General features: G+C 29.0%; 1 long non-coding RNA gene across 3 annotated transcripts; it reads left to right on the forward strand.

Moving 5' to 3' along the window:
* On the forward strand, positions 1-7,996 carry LOC148623210 (uncharacterized). 3 transcript variants are annotated; one of them, XR_015920800.1, is made up of 5 exons: positions 1-3,158; positions 3,603-3,681; positions 4,205-4,267; positions 6,246-6,337; positions 7,661-7,996. It is a non-coding gene; the product is annotated as an uncharacterized LOC148623210 (long non-coding RNA). The 3 variants fall into 3 exon arrangements; XR_015920801.1 differs by having other exon boundaries at positions 7,664-7,996; XR_015920799.1 differs by lacking the exon at positions 7,661-7,996 and having other exon boundaries at positions 4-3,158; positions 6,246-6,591.
* Positions 7,997-13,933: the final 5,937 nt, after the last annotated feature.

Raw genomic sequence — 13,933 nt, forward strand, 5'->3', positions numbered from 1 at the left:
AGAGTATTCCCCAGTATAGCACATTTGCTCCCTGGAAAATGGTCCCTATCCTTCTGTATATATCTCATTTCAATAGGTTACATTGGTACAAAAACTCAGTTTGATTTAATTCAAAACTCCAAAAGTTTTTAACACTGTTTCGCCATCACAACTTGAATGTCTTTTTTTCGAATTAAAAGCATGCAGTACTTTTTTTTTAAGTTTAGATTTAATCAATCATTGGATTTAGAAAAAAATGAAAAATTGCAATTTCAATAAATTATTACTTACTTTTTTCATATTTGAACGACATGCCTCTTTTGAATTCAAGCACTACAAAAATAACAAAAGTATTTTTATATAATATTTCTAGTAAAAAAGCGATTGTTGTTACTGTAATCAATTGTTTAATGTCCCCAGTTTGCTAATCGAATTGCTCTTACTTAAATTGTTTTTGTAGTTTTTATTCCCCCATTTCAAAGTAACACCTTGTATAATATCTGACTGGTTCGTCCTTTCGCAAGCCCATCCATCGTCACGTTGTAGTCCAATAAATTCAGATTTTTTTCTTTTTGCTTTATCTTCTTAGAGATCTGTTGAAGGGGGTCGCTTTTTCAAATTGTGGTTTTAAGTAAATATAATGCTTCTATTCTTGTGGTTTTGATATAGCTTTGATGAATTTTTTGTCATTATGGGAACAGAGAATGCTCGGATCGGATAGATCTTCACAAAACACTCTTAAAAGAGATAAAATTTCCTGAAGTTGGATTGAAGAAGATATAATGCATTTTATTTTTCGGTTTTCTTTAAACATAAAGAAAATATTAGTAATAGTGGTGTGGTGTTGTCTACGTTACATAATTACCGAATGAAGGTTAATAATCACCCCACTGATAAAATATAGGCAGTAGTCAAAAGGAATGCTCTAAAAGTTCGAATAACAAATTGGAAAACCACCGCAATGGTCCTGACTAAGTACAGGCATTTCAAAATGAAAGGTGGATTAAACCAGGTTTTGAAGCGCTCTTAACCTCCCGCTTCCATTGCGGTTCATTATTTCCGGTACATTTCAACACCACATGGCAGCATTTAATTGCCTCGGACAGTCAAAATCTATAACACCAGTAGTCAAAACAGTACAGATATGAACAACAAATAAGTAAAAATAAAAAGAACTAAATACAATATACATGATGTATATCCTAGCCACGAGTTTCAAAAAGTCAAAACTTTGGGGGGAAGGTGCTTCAGAATCATACTGTAATAATACAAGTGTACGAGTAAAGTAAAAACTACAGAAAGTTATTTTGTAGAGATAATGAAAAATCCATCAGCTATAATATGTTTTTCAGAAAAAAAAGAATATTTTTCAGTCAAAAGTAAGATATGAATATCGGAAATAAACTATTTAGGCAGCGTATGAGGCTTTTTTCTTATTAACCTGGTCCAAAAGCCTGTCTCTTAGGCAACGGTATCTTATCTTATGAAGACAGAATAGTCGTTACTAGCTTTAGTTTATCTAGTACATGTATATTGAAATCAGATTAAGATGTAGTTCAAAGAATAGTATAAAGATTCTCCACTACTTTATTTTTATCATTACACCTGATAAAGATACTTGTACATGAATTAAAGTTCATATTGTTTAATTTTACTCACAGTTCTTGCTCAGTACATTATTTCCATAAAAGTAATTGCAAAAGACCCCTTGTTCAAAAGACATCCAAAAATATGCATTTCAAAGGAAAGGTATACCAATATATTTCAATATTTATTTTAATTATGTATAACATCATATCTTAAAAAGAGGACTATGATAAAGACAGATCGACATGTTAAAGAATAAATAATGACAGATTTAATTAAGACCGAAGTGATGAGGGGAAGCCTTCCCGTTAGATTTTTCTTTTTATAATTTTGATGTACAAAATTGGCACTTGGTTGGTTCTGTACTGTAATCAGGCATCGGCATTAAAACAAATCAACTGTTAAGTTTTTAGTAATTAATCTGCACCATAGCAACCCTAGGTATGAGTCTCAATCAGTTCTAGACCTTATTAAATAAGCCACTTAAACTTTTGCTTAAATTCCTAGGTAATAGCCAATGCACACATTTGCATTATTTTAAAATAAGAATTAAATAAATTATTCACTACAACAATCAACATGCACTTATTTCTTCATTTATTTACTCATAAATAGTTTAATAATATAAATTCGATCAAATGAGACCTGCTAACATGCAATTTAGGTTGCGTTTTAGGAGAAAAAATGTGAAACAAAACTTTTTTGGAAAAAAAATCCACCCCCCCCCCCACCACGAGAATCAAATGGTTTGTACCTTATCACATACGTTTATTTGGTATAACAATATATCAAACATTTACCCGTATTTAATATTTTTGATAAAAATGTAATGTAAATAATAATTTAAAAATTTCACAAAATATACTTAGGATGACTTTATGACGTCTTAACTTGAGACATGTCTGAGATAGCTTCGAGACACAATCTAATATTATCATACGATGATCCTAACTCCATCCTAAAGTTGGTCTTAGGACGTGACTTGGGACATATCTTAGGATAGCTTCGAGAACCCCGCCTCTGATCATAAAGTTAAAAGAATAGTTTTTATAAAAAAGTAATTGCTGGTAAGATTATCTTCTGACAAAAAGTGGTGTTTTTCATACATAGCTTGTGGTAGCCTGTTTTTTTACTGTATATATTATGTTTTATTATATTTTGACAGTATTGTATTGTAAATTTATGTTTCGCATTTATTGCATTCTTTATATGAATAAAGATAGTATTTGATGAATATTTGAATTATTAAACCTATTTGGTTAATTGTTTTATTTGACGATTTACGCTAACTGGACTTGTGGACAGACGACGAATTCTACTGGTTTGTTAAGTTTCATTTCTTCTATATTTAACTTCTAAGGTTTCTAGTTAAATCTTCATGGTTGATTAGTAGACCGCATACTTTCTTTATTTCTATTGGTCATTTTCTTTTGGCGGTAATATTCTTTTGTTCTTTATTCGGAGACGCACTTACTGTAAAACTTTCATTGGTATAGGATTGGAAAAAAAACTATCCAGACGAGACTATCTACCATTTGTGATATTTCTTGTGTTCTTGTTTATCTGAGACATAGGAGTCTATTTCTTGAAAGGTCAGTTTCTTTCTCTGTTATTAATATTTCGTTAATAGTCCAGAAAATAGTATTTTAGCCGGCATGAGTTATTTGCATGAGACGGTTCAATGTTAGAATGGCGAATGCGAGATGTGCGCTGTATGAATGTTTAAAATGCATAAATTTTTAGATAAAGAATATGTTGACATTAAATGAGCATTATTTCATTTTTTATTCATATTTTTCCTAACTAGAGTATTAGCGAATATAAATAGGATATTTGAATAAATTGCCGTATGAATGAGGATTCGATTCGAGTGCTCCTGAATGAGTGATGTTAATATTCTATCTTTTAAAGTTAGCGCTACGAAAAACACTTTATTTAATTGTGGTCAATGTAATTGTTTCCTTAGGAGTACAAATCAAGTATTCACGGGTAAATGAATGAATACAATTTATTTACAAGTGTCATTTGTTATACAGGTACTTTTCATGATGAACCATGGGATGATATTGATGTAGATTTTTAAGATTCAGGATAGCCTTTGCACCTTGATGTGAGGTAGGCAGTGTATTATGTTTGTTTTAGTTATATTTTGTTAATTTGCTATGGTTTTGGCCTATCGCATAACTTTGCAATCAGCATTATGTTTTTATTACTTTGTTAATATTTTGATTGAGATTCGTATTGCTTGGCAATCGTTATAATTTTCATGCCTGATTTGGTAACACGCAAATTTGCGAGTCATTAACATATTTCAAGAGTTTTGAGGTCATCGTATAATATACTGATGAGACCGTACTGAACTTGGAGAAAAACACATAGAAGAGCATTCTATTTTTAATTGAGGATAATTATGATACAGATACGTATTGTTACATGCAGTTATATTAATAGCAGAGTGTTTGCTACTTTGTATTTATTACTGTATTTGTTTTATAGGGCTTATTTCCTGTATTTGATCCCGTGTTGTCGTATACAGTAGAATAAAACGAATCTTAACCTTTGATGTCTTGATGACTCTATATTAGCCCATTCTAAGAGCTGCTACAAGCTATTTTTATGTTATTTTCTAATTTTACAGGTCGATAGATAAAAGAAGTAAAGGAATATTTGAAAAGTAACACAACAGAAACAGTTCTAGAAGGTAATAGACAGAGCCTGAAACAGTTAACTTTCTTATGTTCATAATATTTATCTTTCCTGTGGATACCAGCAGTGGGATGATATAACTGCATTGACCAAGTTAGAAGAATTTCATTTTTCACTATAGACATATTGTATTAAGCACACCAAACCTGATACATGTAATATACATAACGTAGACTGGAACAACTAATAACTTTAAATGGAATTCATTCTTAAGAAAACTACATATAATTTACAACAAATGCGGCAAATGATAATTAACGATTTTCCCCATTTAAATTTCGTACATTACATACACAACTCAAATGTCAAATTACTGCAAATTAATTCTACTATAGTTTATCTAAAACAATATACAACTTTATACCACTGACACACATATTTTATAAAAATAAAATTTATAACTCCTCAAAAGTCACCTTTCTAAATATCTTCAATAAAGACAGATTATTTACCAAAAGAAAATGGATTTCAACATTTAGAACCAAATAAAAAATTATAAACACACGGCTTGACATTTTGTTTCCATAGAGACAGAAATTACCCTTACAAGAGTTATATGAACAAACTATATTTAATGAATTTAATGAATTTAATGGAAAAGCTTAATCCGGCTTACAACTATTTGGAACGCATGTATAAGTAAGAACTACAAAACACAAAGCCATATTGGTAAGCTTGAAAGAATCTGAGAAAACGCCGTCGTAAAAAAAGTGGAGGCCAACGTTAGTGGAACTATTATTCATCTTACCAGTAAAGTGGCACCATTATAAAAGTATTGTCAACAACGAAACCATAAAAAAAATAAATACAGGCAATTTCAATGACCTGTTACACTAAGAGTTAAATTAAATTACATTTCATAACAAATAAAACATTAAATACAAAGTACTTATTTTCTTATAATCACTATTAAACGGGTTTTACATAGAACCGTAAAAAGAACAAACTATTAATGCAGTTCAGCCATTTATTTTACCTTACATGTTGTCTGTTGTGCTGTATGACTTGGAATGCAAAGTATTCCAAATCATACAGCAAATATGCTTTATTAGAAACAAACCACTCATACAAATGTTGCAAATTTTGGATTATAGAAAAAATGTAATGATCAAGCAACCATCATAATTGGAGGTAACGCCTTTTGACTATTATAAAACTACTTGAGGCTTTTTATTGCATAAAGATGATTATTTTCAAATAATAACTTTATTGAATATGAGCAAGAAAATGTAACAACCTATTTACTCTACTCTACTATTTGTGTGAAGGAAACTTTTATGATTTCAATGAGCATGTATTAGACAAGAATTACTTTTATTAAGGCACGATTGTAAGCTTTTCAAAAATAAAACATTATAAGCAATGATTTCCTTTTCTTTATAGCATATATTGGATAAAGAAGGTGTACATTCATACATGTAATTTGACATACCATCATTTATAAGTGGAATGCTCTTCTTTCCTTTATAGCATATATTGCATACTCAAGGTGTAGATTCATGCATGTTATTTGACATGCCATCGGTTATGTTATTAGCAATGCCTTTCTTTCCTTTATAGCCAATATTGAATAATGATAATGTAGATTCTTACATGTGATTTGGTACCATTCTAATAAAAATATGATTCTAATTATTTACATTCAGTTAAAACATTATTCTGACATACAATAAAGTATTGTATTATGATATTTACATTATTAAGTCCTGCATGACCAGAACTATTATCATCGATTGGTAAGCTCATTAATCAATGGTTTTGATTTTATACATCTTTATATAATATACCATTTCAAAGATCCAATTTGATAGTTATTTTACTCCTTCTGTATTTAATAAGTTTACAATAGTTTTGTTATATTTATACACTAATCCAATAATTATTTGTAAAGTTAGCTTAACTCAAAGAATGAAATAATATATAATAAGTGTCAATTGTATTTAAATTCTATTTAATCAATTTTTTAATTAAAGCAGTCAAGGGGAGGTAACGACAACAGAATTTGAATGACGAACACTGCTGATAATATAGATTCTGCGTGAAAAAACTAATCTACCAGCTTAAGGTAAGCTGTTGTTTCAATGATCCATAACGATGCATCTACGTTGTTTAAAGCCCTTCTACATTAAACAATCTAAAATGAAATGAACTTACTGGATTCCACCCCTTAATTTAATCCATAGAAGTACTTTATCAATTGAGTCGCTATCATTTCGTGGCACATATTGTTATAAATGCAAGATTACAAAATAACCCAACGAAACATAATTATCTAAATGTGTTCAATGTGAACAAGCAAATTAAAATTGATAGCGGTTTCCGAATGTATATAAGTGAGCCAATAATCTGATCTATATGATATAAGAAATAACTCTTTCTTAGAGATAATATGCCCACAGAAAATGAAAATATGGAGCACGTAGATGTTTGCCACACTTTCTGTTAATATATCACCATTCCGACGTTTGCTGTGCATTTTCAAAATTATGACGTATTAGATTAAGGATGAACTAACACCGTAGAAAAATAACAAATATTCTGTAAATGTAAATTATCCAAATTAGAATGAAACAAAAACTAGATTGTATTATTTTTCTTTTCAAACATGTTCTAACTAAATAATTTCCTAATTTAAAAAGGAAGTCTATCAAGAGTTTGCATATGAATTACACCTTTTTATAGGCTAATATTTGGGCAATTAGTTAAGTTATTGCTGATGTATTGGTGAAGTAAATTTTCACCTTGTGTTATTATCTGATTTTAACAGACTGTTGTTTATTATGGCACGATTTTAAGCTTTAAAAAAAAAACATTATAAGCAATGATTTCCTTTTCTTTATAGCATATATTGGATGGAGAAGGTGTACATTTATACATGTAATTTGACATACCATCATTTATAAGTGGAATGCTCTTCTTTCCTTTATAGCATATATTGCATACACAAGGTGTAGATTCATGCATGTTATGACATGCCATCAGTTATGTTATTAGCAATGCCTTTCTTTCCTTCATAGCCAATATTGTATAATGATAATGTAGATTCATACATGTGATTTGGTACCATTCTAATAAAAATATGATTCTAATTATTTACATTCAGTTAAAACATTATTCTGACATACAATAAAGTATTGTATTATGATATTTACATTATTAAATCCTGCAAGACCAGAACTATTAAGGGGTGGAATCCAGTAAGTTCATTTCATTTTAGATTGTTTCATGTAGAAGGAATAGTTTTGTTATATTTATACACTAATCCAATAATTCTTTGTAAAGTCAGCTTAACTCAAAGAATGAAATAATATAAAATAAGTGTCAATTGTATTTAAATACACTGTATGTTTCATTTTATTTATCTATTTAATCAATTTTTTAATTAAAGCAGTCAAGGGGAGGTAACGACAACAGAATTTGAATGACGAACACCGCTGATGATATAGATTCTGCGTGAAAAAACTAATCTACCAGCTTAAGGTAAGCTGTTGTTTCAATGATCCATAACGATGCATCTACGTTGTTTAAAGCCCTTCTACATGAAACAATCTAAAATGAAATGAACTTACTGGATTCCACCCCTTAATTTAATCCATAGAAGTACTTTATCAATTGAGTCGCTATCATTTCGTGGCACATGTTGTTATAAATGGAAGTTTACAAAATAACCCAACGAAACATAATTATCTAAATGTGTTCAATGTGAACAAACAAATTAAAATTGATAGGGGTTACCGAATGTATATAAGTGAGCCAATAATCTGATCTATATGATATAAGAAATAACTCTTTCTTAGAGATAATATGCCCACAGAAAATGAAAATATGGAGCACGTAGATGTTTGCCACACTTTCTGTTAATATATCACCATTCCGACGTTTGCTGTGCATTTTCAAAATTATGACGTATTCGATAAATTTGTATGAAACAGAAACTATGTTGTATTATTTTTCTTTGCAAACATGTTCTAACTAAATAATTTCCTAATTTAAAAAGGAAGTCTATCAAGAGTTTGCATATGAATTACACCTTTTTATAGGCTAATATTTGGGCAATTAGTTAAGTTATTGCTGATGTATTGGTGAAGTAAATTTTCACCTGGTGTTATTATCTGATTTTAACAGACTGTTGTTTATTATGGCACGATTTTAAGCTTTTTTTTAAAAAAAAAACATTACAAGCAATGATTTCCTTTTCTTTATAGCATATATTGGATAAAGAATGTGTACATTCATACATGTAATTTGACATACCATCATTTATAAATGGAATGCTCTTCTTTCCTTTATAGCCAATATTGAATAATGATAATGCAGATTCATACATGTGATTTGGTACCATTCTAATAAAAATATGATTCTAATTATTTACATTCAGTTAAAACATTATTCTGACATACAATAAAGTATTGTATTATGATATTTACATTATTAAGTCCTGCATGACCAGAACTATTATCATCGATTGGTAAGCTCATTAATCAATGGTTTTGATTTTATACATCTTTATATAATATACCATTTCAAAGATCCAATTTGATAGTTATTTTACTCCTTCTGTATTTAATAAGTTCACAATAGTTTTGTTATATTTATACACTAATCCAATAATTCTTTGTAAAGTTAGCTTAACTCAAAGAATGAAATAATATATAATAAGTGTCAATTGTATTTAAATACACTGTATGTTTCATTTTATTTATCTATTTAATCAATTTTTTAATTAAAGCAGTCAAGGGGAGGTAACGACAACAGAATTTGAATGACGAACACTGCTGATAATATATATTCTGCGTGAAAAAACTAATCTACCAGCTTAAGGTAAGCTGTTGTTTCAATGATACATAACGATGCATCTACGTTGTTTAAAGCCCTTCTACACGAAACAATCTAAAATGAAATGAACTTACTGGATTCCACCCCTTAGTTTAATCCATAGAAGTACTTTATCAATTGAGTCGCTATCATTTCGTAGCACATATTGTAATAAATGCAAGTTTACAAAATAACCCGAGGAAATATAATGATCTAACTTGTTTTCAATATGATCAAGCAAATTAAAATTGATAGGGGTTTCCGAATGTGTATAAGTGAGCCAATAATCTGATCTATATGATATAAGAAATAACTCTTTCTTAGAGATAATATGCCCACAGAAAATGAAAATATGGAGCACGTAGATGTTTGCCACACTTTCTGTTAATATATCACCATTCCAACGTTCGCTGTGCATTTTCAAAATTATGACGTATTAGATAAATTTGTATGAAACAGAAACTATGTTGTATTATTTTTCTTTGCAAACATGTTCTAACTAAATAATTTCCTAATTTAAAAAGGAAGTCTATCAAGAGTTTGCATATGAATTACACCTTTTTATAGGCTAATATTTGGGCAATTAGTTAAGTTATTGCTGATGTATTGGTGAAGTAAATTTTCACCTGGTGTTATTATCTGATTTTAACAGACTGTTGTTTATTATGGCACGATTTTAAGCTTTAAAAAGAAACCCCATTATAAGCAATGATTTCCTTTTCTTTGTAGCATATATTGGATAAAGAATGTGTACATTCATACATGTAATTTGACATACCATCATTTATAAATGGAATGCTCTTCTTTCCTTTATAGCCAATATTGAATAATGATAATGTAGATTCATACATGTGATTTGGTACCATTCTAATAAAAATATGATTCTAATTATTTACATTCAGTTAAAACATTATTCTGACATACAATAAAGTATTGTATTATGATATTTACATTATTAAGTCCTGCATGACCAGAACTATTATCATCGATTGGTAAGCTCATTAATCAATGGTTTTGATTTTATACATCTTTATATAATATACCATTTCAAAGATCCAATTTGATAGTTATTTTACTCCTTCTGTATTTAATAAGTTCACAATAGTTTTGTTATATTTATACACTAATCCAATAATTCTTTGTAAAGTTAGCTTAACTGAAAGAATGAAATAATATATAATAAGTGTCAATTGTATTTAAATACACTGTATGTTTCATTTTATTTATCTATTTAATCAATTTTTTAATTAAAGCAGTCAAGGGGAGGTAACGACAACAGAATTTGAATGACGAACACTGCTGATAATATAGATTCTGCGTGAAAAAACTAATCTACCAGCTTAAGGTAAGCTGTTGTTTCAATGATCCATAACGATGCATCTACGTTGTTTAAAGCCCTTCTACATGAAACAATCTAAAATGAAATGAACTTACTGGATTCCACCCCTTAATTTAATCCATAGAAGTACTTTATCAATTGAGTCGCTATCATTTCGTGGCACATGTTGTTATAAATGCAAGTTTACAAAATAACCCAACGAAACATAATTATCTAAATGTGTTCAATGTGAACAAGCAAATTAAAATTGATAGGGGTTTCCGAATGTATATAAGTGAGCCAATAATCTGATCTATATGATATAAGAAATAACTCTTTCTTAGAGATAATATGCCCACAGAAAATGAAAATATGGAGCACGTAGATGTTTGCCACACTTTCTGTTAATATATCACCATTCCGACGTTTGCTGTGCATTTTCAAAATTATGACGTATTAGATAAATTTGTATGAAACAGAAACTACGTTGTATTATTTTTCTTTGCAAACATGTTCTAACTAAATAATTTCCTAATTTAAAAAGGAAGTCTATCAAGAGTTTGCATATGAATTACACCTTTTTATAGGCTAATATTTGGGCAATTAGTTAAGTTATTGCTGATGTATTGGTGAAGTAAATTTTCACCTGGTGTTATTATCTGATTTTAACAGACTGTTGTTTATTATGGCACGATTTTAAGCTTTAAAAAAAACCCCATTATAAGCAATGATTTCCTTTTCTTTGTAGCATATATTGGATAAAGAATGTGTACATTCATACATGTAATTTGACATACCATCATTTATAAATGGAATGCTCTTCTTTCCTTTATAGCCAATATTGAATAATGATAATGTAGATTCATACATGTGATTTGGTACCATTCTAATAAAAATATGATTCTAATTATTCACATTAGTTAAAACATTATTCTAACATACAATAAAGTATTGTATTATGATATTTACATTATTAAGTCCTGCATGACTAGAACTATTATCATCGATTGGTAGGTTCATTAATCAATGGTTTTGATTTTATACATCTTTATATAATATACCATTTCAAAGATCCAATTTGATAGTTATTTTACTCCTTCTGTATTTAATAAGTTCACAATAGTTTTGTTATATTTATACACTAATCCAATAATTCTTTGTAAAGTTAGCTTAACTGAAAGAATGAAATAATATATAATAAGTGTCAATTGTATTTAAATACACTGTATGTTTCATTTTATTTATCTATTTAATCAATTTTTTAATTAAAGCAGTCAAGGGGAGGTAACGACAACAGAATTTGAATGACGAACACTGCTGATAATATAGATTCTGCGTGAAAAAACTAATCTACCAGCTTAAGGTAAGCTGTTGTTTCAATGATCCATAACGATGCATCTACGTTGTTTAAAGCCCTTCTACATGAAACAATCTAAAATGAAATGAACTTACTGGATTCCACCCCGTAATTTAATCCATAGAAGTACTTTATCAATTGAGTCGCTATCATTTCGTGGCACATGTTGTTATAAATGCAAGTTTACAAAATAACCCAACGAAACATAATTATCTAAATGTGTTCAATGTGAACAAGCAAATTAAAATTGATAGGGGTTTCCGAATGTATATAAGTGAGCCAATAATCTGATCTATATGATATAAGAAATAACTCTTTCTTAGAGATAATATGCCCACAGAAAATGAAAATATGGAGCACGTAGATGTTTGCCACACTTTCTGTTAATATATCACCATTCCGACGTTTGCTGTGCATTTTCAAAATTATGACGTATTCGATAAATTTGTATGAAACAGAAACTACGTTGTATTATTTTTCTTTGCAAACATGTTCTAACTAAATAATTTCCTAATTTAAAAAGGAAGTCTATCAAGAGTTTGCATATGAATTACACCTTTTTATAGGCTAATATTTGGGCAATTAGTTAAGTTATTGCTGATGTATTGGTGAAGTAAATTTTCACCTGGTGTTATTATCTGATTTTAACAGACTGTTGTTTATTATGGCACGATTTTAAGCTTTAAAAAAACCCCATTATAAGCAACGATTTCCTTTTCTTTGTAGCATATATTGGATAAAGAATGTGTACATTCATACATGTAATTTGACATACCATCATTTATAAATGGAATGCTCTTCTTTCCTTTATAGCCAATATTGAATAATGATAATGTAGATTCATACATGTGATTTGGTACCATTCTAACAAAAATATGATTCTAATTATTCACATTAGTTAAAACATTATTCTAACATGCAATAAAGTATTGTATTATGATATTTACATTATTAAGTCCTGCATGACCAGAACTATTATCATCGATTGGTAAGTTCATTAATCAATGGTTTTGATTTTATACATCTTTATATAATATACCATTTCAAAGATCCAATTTGATAGTTATTTTACTCCTTCTGTATTTAATAAGTTCACAATAGTTTTGTTATATTTATACACTAATCCAATAATTCTTTGTAAAGTTAGCTTAACTGAAAGAATGAAATAATATATAATAAGTGTCAATTGTATTTAAATACACTGTATGTTTCATTTTATTTATCTATTTAATCAATTTTTTAATTAAAGCAGTCAAGGGGAGGTAACGACAACAGAATTTGAATGACGAACACTGCTGATAATATAGATTCTGCGTGAAAAAACTAATCTACCAGCTTAAGGTAAGCTGTTGTTTCAATGATCCATAACGATGCATCTACGTTGTTTAAAGCCCTTCTACATGAAACAATCTAAAATGAAATAAACTTACTGGATTCCACCCCTTAATTTAATCCATAGAAGTACTTTATCAATTGAGTCGCTATCATTTCGTGGCACATGTTGTTATAAATGGAAGTTTACAAAATAACCCAACGAAACATAATTATCTAAATGTGTTCAATGTGAACAAGCAAATTAAAATTGATAGGGGTTTCCGAATGTGTATAAGTGAGCCAATAATCTGATCTATATGATATAAGAAATAACTCTTTCTTAGAGATAATATGCCCACAGAAAATGAAAATATGGAGCACGTAGATGTTTGCCACACTTTCTGTTAATATATCACCATTCCGACGTTTGCTGTGCATTTTCAAAATTATGACGTATTAGATAAATTTGTATGAAACAGAAACTACGTTGTATTATTTTTCTTTGCAAACATGTTCTAACTAAATAATTTCCTAATTTAAAAAGGAAGTCTATCAAGAGTTTGCATATGAATTACACCTTTTTATAGGCTAATATTTGGGCAATTAGTTAAGTTATTGCTGATGTATTGGTGAAGTAAATTTTCACCTGGTGTTATTATCTGATTTTAACAGACGGTTGTTTATTATGGCACGATTTTAAGCTTTAAAAAAAACCCCATTATAAGCAACGATTTCCTTTTCTTTGTAGCATATATTGGATAAAGAATGTGTACATTCATACATGTAATTTGACATACCATCATTTATAAATGGAATGCTCTTCTTTCCTTTATAGCCAATATTGAATAATGATAATG

Source organism: Perna viridis, chromosome 3, assembly GCF_037379345.1.
Source record: "Perna viridis isolate PV_CMFRI_1.1 ecotype Kerala chromosome 3, ASM3737934v1, whole genome shotgun sequence".
Lineage (NCBI taxonomy): Eukaryota > Metazoa > Mollusca > Bivalvia > Mytilida > Mytilidae > Perna > Perna viridis.